An 11,397-nucleotide genomic window follows, 5' to 3' on the forward strand; every position below is an offset into this window, starting at 1 on the left:
TGTTGGTTGCTCTTTTCTGAACCTTTTCCAACAAATGGGCTTTACACACAGCGGGCTTCAAGATGACCTGTTTACATCCCAGTTTGTTTGCTGAGTGGTTAGATTACACTGGCTATTTAGACAATGTTACATAAAGCAAATGCTATCTCATGTTTTCCCATCGCTTTCCTTGTCGCAAGAAGAAGACAAGTCTTTGGGGGGAAGTGGGTTTATTGTACACCATCTCCAACCCAAATTTAACTGTGCAACCTGAGCAGCAGTTTGGACGTGTCCACAGTCCTACCACTGGCTTTATAATGTCACCATAATTAATTCATGTGGCTCTGTGAAGAATGCTTCCTGCGTAATAAGCATTTCATTGTAGTCTGTGGTCTGTGCGGTTATCTTCCCGCTGAAACAATGTATTAAAGAAGGCTGCTAATAAATCACATTGAGCTAGAAAATAGCAGCAAAAGATTATTTGGAAACTGAATGCAGAGGAACATCCTTTTCCCCTTGAGAACTCTGTCTTAACTGTTTTAGGATCTGGTGATAAAAAGCATCCTATCTGAGAAGCTGACGGTGCTTTTAAAACAAATGTCTGCTTAAGGAATCTTTAACTTCTTTTTTGTCATTGATACTGGTAGGTGACCCAGGGGTACTGTCAATGTGGGAGAACAATGAGTGGTCAGAGGGAGAAGAGGAGAAGACTGGGAAGAGGAGGTGGCAGAAGCTGAAGAGGCAACAGGGCTTAGTGGGAAAGGAGAGTCCGTGACAAAGAGAAGTCTCTTGGGAGAGACCAAGAGACAGAGATGAGTCAGGCTGGTGAAGAAGCAAGGGTGTCTCCCCCTCCTGCTGCTACGAGTTCCCCTCCCCCCCTGGTTTCCCCGGACCAGGAGAGGCATGGAACAGGAGGAGCAAAGGCAGGCATGCTGGCGTAGTCTCAGATTGCTTGGGGAAAACCCTGAAGAGGAGGGGACTTACGCAACTGTTGGGAGGCGGATGCCTACTGAAGAGAAAGTGACAGGAGCTGGAGACCTTCAGGCAGTTGTCACCACTTCCATATAAAAAATATGAAAATCGGCCCCACCTTCAGTTCTTATCAGCTGTCCAGGGCACAGGACCTTTGCTGTCCTGTATCCCTGTGGAAGATCTTCCCCCAGCCAATTTCCCCAACTTTCTCATTCCTCTCACACTTCTCTGCCCCTTCCATTTGTGTTTCCAGTGAAGCTGGTTTCCTTCCCACCATCCAATTTGTCCCCTTTTGCAAGTAACTGGCAGTTAATGAGGAACATTGCACTGTGAGGAAAATAAAGTCTGTTTAGTGTCTGCATTTCATTGGCCAATGATGATATAACCGTGGCTGAGGTAGGGTGACATTTTAACACTGCCTTTTTTGATTCTGTCATTATCAGGGCTCATTCAGACGGCAGCAGAGCTTATTCCAATCACGTTCTCAGAGAGCAGCCATTGCCGCCGGTTTGCTTTCGCTCCTCTTGTCTGAAGGAATGAAAGCAGCCCACTTCACTCAAGAAGTTCCATCCGCCCTCTGCTCCCCAGAATGACCCGCCGCTTGCACAGGTGCTAAAGTTTCCACGGCATTAATTGGCTGGGCTGTGGTGGCCAGATCGCTATCTGAGTTGTATAATTGGATTTTTGCAAGTTGGCAAGATCACCCCATTATTCAAACATGGAACTCTAAACGCAAAGTAATGGCTACACAACTTAGATTAAAAGAGGCTGGGGACCTATTAAATATTATCTCATTTGAGCAAATAATTAGATTCCCCCCCCCCTCCTTCCTGCCACACTCAGGGCCTTTGCCCAATAGGTACTGCTAAAAACTGTCAGATTTCCTGAAGCTGGGAGGCTGGTTTGTTTTCTCTTAGCCACCTGAACATAAAGTAGAGCATTAACAGAATTAAAATGCAAGAGATTTTTTTAAAAATCCCAAACATTTGCATCACTGAGTGCACACAATGAGAGCCAGCATCAAGCTCCAGAATCTGAGCCTTGCAGAGTCTACAAGGTAGACAATGAGCGGCTGACGGCCCCTTGTGCTGGGTATTGGTGGGCGTGAATTGGGTGGTTTCCTTCCACTATAATAATGGGGACAATGAGCCTCTGATTGGAATTCTCTTCCCAGCCCGGCTTCTATTAAATCATTGTAGCAGCCTCCTATTAGCCAGCTGAGCACTGGCTCATGCCATCCACATGCCATAGCCAGGGGTGGCCAGGGCTGTACCACTGGAAGCCATCATTGGAACTGGCAAGGGATGGTTAACCCTATGATGCACAGGGCATTTCCGATTTCATTGACCGCTTTAGCCACTGCAGGGAGAGAAATGCTTTGAAATATTAAGAGTGTCTGAGTTATAAACAAAGCTAGGTGATTGGGGGGGGATAAATTATTTGTACTTTGCCTATCCTAACAACTTTAGAATCTCAATTCCTCCAGATGAAAGTTTAGAATGGGTTGAATGCAGATATAGCCAGACTTAATGGAAACTTCATGAAATCTATGGCTAATTTTAACTCTCATTGATTTTAACTGGTCCGATCTAAACACAGACAAGTCTGGCTCCAACCCAATGTTTTGACTGGTGCTGTTCAAATGGGAGAGATTGTTCAGTTAAAGGGAAATCACTGTTCAGCATCCCATTTTATAAATATACATGTATTTGCAGTGCTTTTTTCCCCAGGGGGTACCCAAGGGTACACAGTACTGGCAACCTCCTTTTTCGATGTTAAAAAGTGTAGCACTTACTTTAACAACTTCATGGTGAGTACTGACTTCTATTTTTCTAGAAAAAAAGCACTGTATTCTTGTTATTATATACCAGTTCTATGCAACAATGCTGCAACCATCTTGTCTGCAAAAGGAGTCCTCTGTGCGGTGTGCATATCTCCATCAGCTCAGTGGTTTTTAAGCCCCCAGTGCAGGGGTCTGCAACCCGCGGCTCTGGAGCCGCATGTGGCTCTTTTACACCTTTGTCGCGGCTCCGGGGCAGATACTAGTGAGGGGAGGAGGCGCATTGTGCGCCCCGACACTCCCCACTGTGGCGGGCGCTGTACTGGCTGTGACGTCGCATGGGGGCGGTGCGTGCGTTAGTCACGCACCGTCCCGATGTCACCTTCCCGCCCGCTGTCAGATCGGAGGGCAGCGGCGCGCATGCTTTAAATGTCGCAATGGTTTTGCGGCTCCCAGGTGTTTTTTTCTTCGGAAACGGGTCCAAGTGGCTCTTTTTGTCTTAAAGGTTGCAGACCCCTGCCCCAGTGCAACCTATCCTTTGTTCACCGAATGTGTAATGAAACAAGCCACACCTATTTCTGAGCAATTCATTTGAACTCCTAGTTAGGATTGCCTGTCAGGTTTCAATATGTAAACCAGCCATATAACCTAAACCTGTTGATTTCAGCTATCATATTTCTTTCTTCTTCTTCTTTGCATCTCCTTCTCTCCTAATTAAGCAGATGAGACATGCAAACTTCAAAACGTTGTGCCTGCAATCCTGAGAGTTACTGTTACACATGCTCAGTTGCCCACCTTTAACTAGAAGGACTTTATACTCTTACTGGCCACCCCAATCTCTACCGGGCAATGTGGGATTCCAGGGGTCTTGGCACTTAACCAGGGTTTGTGTTTCCTTTGGGGGGAGGAGAAGAGGCACAGTGCAGACCGTAGTGTCTTTATGAAATATGGTTTATTCACATGTCAGGGTAGAGAGAGGGGACCAAGCATCACATCTTAAGAGGAGCTTGCTTCCCACAACTGCACAGCATTGAAGGCAGCCAAAGCACCATATCTGTGTCTCCTTTACACAGCATGTCCATCCAGCATTCTGCATCGCACAGGGGCCCATGTTTCTTCCCCCAAACACTTGCTAAAACGCAACCCAAGCCTCATGCAAAGAGGATACTTTTTTCCCCTGCAGTGACATCACACCCCCTTGTAACCCTGGCTCCCTCCCAGGTCTGCTATTGTATTTTTGCTAACTAACACACAGCTGGGGGAGGGACTCTACTCCTCTTCTTGTCTGATCTTGAATGCTCCACCTTTTGTCAAGGTAATGACTCTCTCATCACCTGTTTTGTTCTTTGATAGCACATCTCTCAGCCACATTTTTGTGCGCTTCCTCCATGTGAGGTCTGGGGGGGGGGTAGCAACATGAAAACGGGCCTTTTCTGCAGCGCCCCCCCCCCCATTTGTGGAATGCTCTCCCCAGGGAGGGTCACCTGGCCCCTTCCTTATATATATTTTAGGAGCCAGGCAAAAACATTCCTCTTCAGCCAGACATTTGGCTGATTAATATACTACTTTTAAACGTGTCTGTGGGAAGGGGAGGTGTTATTGTATTGCTTTTGTTTGTTTGTTTTACTTACTTGTTTCTATCCTGTATTTTATTCTGTGAACCACCCTGAGATCTTATGATGAAGGGTGGTATAGTAATCCAATCAATCCATCAATCAATCAATCAATCAATCAATCAATCTTGAGGAAGCTGCCTTGACTTTTTTTTTTTTAAGGTACCCCTGCCCGTACGGGCCAGTCTTGCCAGACTCTAGGGTTGTGCGCTCATCTCACTCTATAGGCCGGGAGCCAGCGCTGTCCGCAGACACTTCCGGGTCACGTGGCCAGCGTGACAAGCTGCATCTGGCGAGCCAGCGCAGCACACGGAACGCCGTTTACCTTCCCGCTGGTAAGCGGTCCCTATTTATCTACTTGCATCCGGAGGTGCTTTCGAACTGCTAGGTTGGCAGGTGCTGGGACCGAACGACGGGAGCGCACCCCACCGCGGGGATTCGAACCGCTGACCTGACGATCGGCAAGTCCTAGGCACTGAGGTTTTACCCACAGCGCCACCCGCGTCCCCGACTTATTTTTTTAAGCCTTGCTAAATCCATTGATCAAACTCCACATTTACTAATTTCAGAAATTATGGGGGGAACTTGGAACCCAGGAATTTTAGGGGATCCTTGCCCCCTACAAACCCATAACAATACCTTTTTAAAAAAATGTTTTAAAATTACTATGTACTCTGTCACAGATCTATGGTCACTCCCTACAGCAAGAGTGAGGGAACCTTTCTCAGATCATGGGCTTACATTGCCACATGTGGAACTGCCTTCTGGGGCACATGATTGTGATGGATGAGACCATAGGCAAACATGGGCAGAGCAACAGAGGTAACCCTTACTTTTTGTACAGTGGCCTACATTCCAGCCATGCAAAGGCTAGTGATTTCTACACAGACACTCCTCTGACCAACCCCGCTTGATTGGTCTTCTCCCAAATGTCTGGACTGCCATGTATGTGACCAAGAGTCAAAGGACCATCCTGCAAGACATGGCAGAAGACCTTTTGGAAATAGTCCTGCAGTAATCAAAAAGCTTTATGAAGGACAGAGGCAAAGAGTTACAACTCAATCCTCTGTATGTTGACTCAGCAAGTTGCACGGAGGGCTGTCAGTGTGCATCAGGCTGAAGCCTCAGGCACAAAACTATTTTAAAAAAACAAGAATAGATGCCTAAAAAAAAATATTGCTCTCAAAACCTAGAACAAACCACGAGGCACTGGAGCATTAGATTTTTCATACATCAAAAAGATTTCTCAAAATCTCAGCTTCCTGAGTGGCAGCCCAGGAAATGCAGCTTTTTTCGTCCCATTGATTTCCACTCAATGGCTTTTTGTCATATTTTGTATTACTAACACACAGCAAATGAGCTGTTCGTGCAAGCTCTAAAAGAGCAGAGAAAATCCTATACGAGGAGCCAGGGTCTGAAAAAGGCGGTATGTAATTTGTCTGACTGCCGATTCCGGGAAATATCTGATGTAACCAAACCCTGAGCTCAGTGCAATGCATAATTAGCCTCCTCGCATTGGAGTCATCGGATCTAGTGATTAACTGAGATCGACTCTCAAGCAAGGGGAGAAAGTAGGTGAAAGCTAATGTGTTTGTCACTGTGACCTGGGTCATCCATTAATGTACATGAAACTCAAGTCCCTTCCATTCCTGCAAGAAATGGGGGTTTACTCTTCCTCCTAAAGACACACTCCTGATTTCCCCAGTTGAAATCTAATTCCTGCCCTGGCCATGTTACCATTTGGAAGGAAGTATTTCAAACTGCCATATGTTCATGGGAGAATCTGTGGGTTTGTGGTTCTTAGCAAAGAACATAGATGTAATTCTGGGCTACAATCAAGCTCTGTTTGGTTACAAAAGGTCATTGGAATCCAGCCTGTTACCAAGGTTCTCAGGCCTCCTGACACCCTGAGCGTGCCCCTGAACTCCACAACATCGAGCTTCACTGTGCAAACTGTGTGGCTTTTGTAAGCATGACAGAGGAAGCTCATCTTGGCTCCCACTAGGTATCCTCCCTAATAGGAGATAAACTTGCCTTCATTGTCTGAGAAGAGAAGGTGCTTCAGATGTATGTACCCAGTTCCTGTGCACATCACCAACCCAGACATGGAGCTCTATTTGGGCAAACAAAAGCACCTTCTCAATGAGCAAGCAAGTCCTGGTTTTTACTTTTTGAAATATGGCAACCCTAGCTATTTGCATTTCTTAAGTTTAGGATTCTCCATTTCCTCTTTGCTTTTGTACACAACTCTCTTTGCACTGGTTGCTTTTGCAGTTGGCGCTCAGGGTCTCCCTATTCAACTTTCTTCTGCTACTTAAAGCTGCTGCATACTGTTCTGTGGCCAGAAACTTAAAGTAGCCTACTTCCAGCTACTTAGCATACATACATTTTATTTTGCAAATTCCACCCTTCTCCTGTCAACCTTGCTGGCCTTTTGTTTTGGGAACCCATTCCTTAAGTTCTTGTCCCCAATGGGCCATGAGGTTCAGTCTGCCAGGATTCCATGGAATACTCCAGGACCCAGGAATACTTCAACTCCAGCAAGCATCTCCTTCCTCCCTCTTCTACCCTGTCCCCTTGCCTCTTCTCTGTGCTGGCCCATTTCAGGTCTAGTCAGGAACCTAAAGGGAATACAAAACCATGTGCTTTCCTTTTAGTCATTTTTCTGTTCTTAGCCATGGTAGTGGGTGGGGGGAGGTTCAAGGAGAAGCCAGGCTGCTTGATTGCATACTGTACCACATGGGGTTCAGGGTAACCAGTGAACGTGTGTCTATGTTTGGTCTCCCATCATAGGCATATTGCCCATACCATTTGTATACTAGTTTTTCCTGTTGCATTTAGGCCTCCAGGCCGCCTGTTACATCCCCAGTATCGTCTCCTTATATGGCAACAATAATATTCCTTGCTTCCATCTATTTTTGCATCCATAGAGATGAGCAATTTTAACCTGTTAGTCCATGTTAAAATTTTGACAATTTTATCCTCTCTAGCCATTTGAATGTTATGGATTTTAAGCATTTTACTCACTGTAATCATTCTGGTATTTTATAATAAGCCTTCCGCTCTACCCGGATTTGGATTTGGTGAACTAATACTCAACCCCATTGGTAATTAAAGCACAAGGCAACATCCATGAAGAATGCCACAACTCGAGGCCCACGTTCTTGAATAACCACATCTCTGTCATTCCATGTGTTTGCATTTGTGTCGTGTGTAAGATGGGCTCAGGTACAACAAGCCTCCCTACCACAGTTTTCAGCAGGACTGGGGAACTTCAGCTCCCTTCAGTCCCACGAAATATGGCGGGGGGGAGGAGGAGTTAAAGTCCAACAATATAAGGAGGACCACAAGCTCCCTTGCACTGGTCTTCAGCATCCAAGGATCTCACTTGAAATTACCAGAAATGCCACCTATCCCAGCACTATGGTATTCTAGCAGTAGTTTATTTGGGTGGGGTTTGTGGGGGGGGGGAGGGGACCGCCTCTCTTTGAAGCTGCTATTCATCCTGAAAAGGAAGCACTCCTTAGAATCAATGGAACCTCCTGAGCTTGAGGACAATTTAACTGAGACTGCAGCACAGAGGGTTAACCCACTCCCCATGCTGCCTGGTTTTGGTCCTGATGACAGCTCTCCCATCACTGCTATTTACACTTAGGAGAGTGGGAGGGGTGAAATGCCTTCACATATTTCATGCATGGTCCCGGGCTTGTCTCCTGCATACCACAGCAGTACATATACAGCTTCCTTGTGCCTTGGAGCATTTTTTTTCTCTCCTCTAGCTCATGGGTAGCCAACATGGTGCCTTCTAAATGTTGCTGGTCTACAGTTCTCATCCACCCAGGTTGTTGGCTATGCTGTTGGAAGTTGGAGTCCAATGCCATCTGAAGTGCCCCACACTGACTACCCCTGGTCTAGCCTACCAAACCAGGCAGCCAATAGCACAGTATTACAGACAGAGGTGACCACGATAGGACCATGTCCATGGGACTTCTTGCTCTTACATGAAGGTGCAACAAAGCATGCTGCCTGAGCCAATTGTGGTGAACATATGGCAGGTTTGTGTCCAATCATATAAAGGACAGCACACACATAGGCATGTTGGTGTCATGTTCTGGACTTCACCAAGGCTGCTGCTACTGTTTTTGGGGTCTCCTGTTGGACACCAACTCCCTTCAGTCCTAGCCATCACAGCCAAAGACCTGGGATGATGGACTGCAAGCCTGCACCTCTTCAATGAAGCAATATTTCTTTTCCTCAGCAATTTTATTAGGGAGGCAGAGTTAAAAGAAAGTTAGCCATCTATTTCATCTCCTCCAGCACTATTGTGTATAATGACATTTGGCAGACAGCCGATCTGCACCCTGTCAGAAATGTTGTACCTCATCTCCCTTGATTGGGGATTTTTATGAGCAGCATGACATTGTGGGGGTGGGGGGTGGACAAAACAAGAGGAAGCCAAAGCTATGTTTCGTGTCTTCAATCAGCAGTAAGAGCATGTCAGTCCACCATCAATTTCCTGGTTCCCCATTTTAATTAAAAACTGAATTTCCTGAGAAGGTGTTAATTCCCCACCACTGATGCATTAAAAATGCATGTTGAGGGAGATGTGATGGGGGGGGGGGAGGTCAGCTTGGGGGAGACTTAGACTAAATCAGCAGGTCATCCCAACTCCTGGGAAGGGAAGGGAAGAGTCAAAGGGAAACGACTGGTGCCCCAAGGAATGGATTTCATATCTTTTCCACATTGGTTGACCAAAAAGCAAGGATAGGAGGGGAGGGAGAAAAGGGAAAGGGGCAAAGAAGCAGGATGGCAAGGGGAAATGATCAAATGAAAGAAAATGGCACATGGCAAACAGGAAGGCAGGTGTCCTAAGAATAGCAGGTGAAGCATCATTTTGATCAGGGCTGGAGAAACTTATTCCCGCCAGAGGTTGCTGAGCTTCACTTCCCACAAGCCCAACTACCATGGCTGATGATCAGGGTGCTGGGAGTCATAGTCCAGTTTTGTTTGCTTATTCAAAAGAAAACTCCCTGAGCTGTTGAATAAGAAACTGGTGTTTAATTGCTGCTGTGCTGTCAAATAAGTTTGGGGCTGCCCCATATCCTATAATTCATTGACTAAAGGTAAAGGTAAAGGGACCCCTGACCATTAGGTCCAGTCGTGACCGACTCTGGGGTTGCGGCACTCATCTCACTTTATTGGCCGAGGGAGCCGGCGTACAGCTTCCGGGTCATGTGGCCAGCATGACTAAGCCACTTCTGGCAAACCAGAGCAGCGCACGGAAACGCCGTTTACCTTCCCGCCAGAGCGGTACCTATTTATCTACTTGCACTTTGACGTGCTTTCGAACTGCTAAGTTGGCAGGAGCAGGGACCGAGCAACGGGAGCTCAATTCATTGACTAGGAGTCCTTTATTCCCAACACACTCCCTGTAGCTTTATTCTTTGCTGCCCTCCAGTGAGGTTTTACCTTCCTCATCCTGCCCCTCCGATCCTCATTCTACATGACCCTTCCCCCAAACATCTTGCCACTGTCATCTTCAGCAGCTATGCTAATTTTGGCATCCTTATAATCTTCCAGTGTCGTATAATTTGTCTCTAGATCTTTCATTCCCCTGGCCCCTGCAACATATTCTAATCCTGTAGAAACAACTTGCTTCACTGTGGCCAGGAGCACACCAAGCTTCATTGAATGCTCTTAATGAATGGAGATCTAATTAAGTCTTTGGTCCTCAGCACTCACACATGGGCACAAACCTCATTGGTCTTGGTGGGATTTACTTCTGAACAAACACACATGGGATCTGGTGGCAGATCAGTTAGCCTGAATGTCTCATTTCTTATAGACTAATGATATTTTAAAAAGTAGTCTGGAACTACTTTTGTTGGGATAGAAAAAAATAGCTGGTGCCTTTTTTATTTTTAAATAAAAGTAAACAGCATATACCACCTAACCACTGTTCTCTGCTTTAATCTGGAGAAAATAACCACTCAGCTGATTCATTTCAATCACTAACCTGGTGCATAATGCCCATATGCCTGCGGATGGCGCTGTGATCTAAACCACTGAGGCTCTTGGGCTTGCTGATAGGAAGGTCGGTGGTTCAAATCCACGTGAGGGGGTAAGCTCCTGTTGTTCTGTCCCAGCTTCTGCCAACCTAGCAGTTCAAAAGCACACCAGTGCAAGTAGATAAATAGGTACCACTGTGGCAGGAAGGCAAATGGTGTTTCTGTGCACTCTGGCACTCGTCATCTGTCCCATTGCACCAGAAGCGGTTTAGTCATGACCCGGAAAGCTGTCTGTGGACAAATGCAGGCTCTCTCAGCCTGAAGCAAGATGAGCACCTCACCCCATAGTCAGTTTTGACTGGACTTAACCATCCAGGGGTCCTTTACCTTAACTTTCTTTACCTTTTGCCTGCATTAAACAGGTGGGTACCCACTTCACCCTACCTGTGTGTGTACAAAAAACTGTTTAGATTGTGTTTCAGATAGGTAGCCGTGTTGGTCTGCCATAGTCAAAACAAAAAAATTTCTTCCAGTAGCACCTTAAAGACCAACTAAGTTAGTTCTTGGTATGAGCTTTCGTGTACATGCACACTTCTTCAGATACCTGAAGAAGTATCTGAAGAAGTGTGCATGCACACGAAAGCTCATACCAAGAACTAACTTAGTTGGTCTTTAAGGTGCTACTGGAAGAATTTTTTTTTGTTTTGTTTAGATTGTGCTACAGGATAACCTTGCATTGTGAGGACTTTGAACATATGCAATGAGATCGAGTTCTCAAAACAGTCCGCTCCTTGCCTCTACACCAGCGTCTTGATGGCGCGTTCTACCCCATCTAATTCTCCCCAAACGACTCCAGCGGAGACCCCACCTATTTCCTAAACAGCCCAAAGCGTAGTTCTAGATCAGCACGTCGGACAGCTCTCGGCGCCCTCGGAGCGCTTAGCCAAGCCCGGCGTCGCGGCGGGCACGCCCCCTTCCAGCCCCGACGAGACCTTCCGCCAGCCTCAGCCAGACGACCCCTCCTCCTCCTCTTCCTCCTCCAGCC

This window comes from Podarcis muralis, chromosome 2, assembly GCF_964188315.1.
Source record: "Podarcis muralis chromosome 2, rPodMur119.hap1.1, whole genome shotgun sequence".
NCBI lineage: Eukaryota > Metazoa > Chordata > Lepidosauria > Squamata > Lacertidae > Podarcis > Podarcis muralis.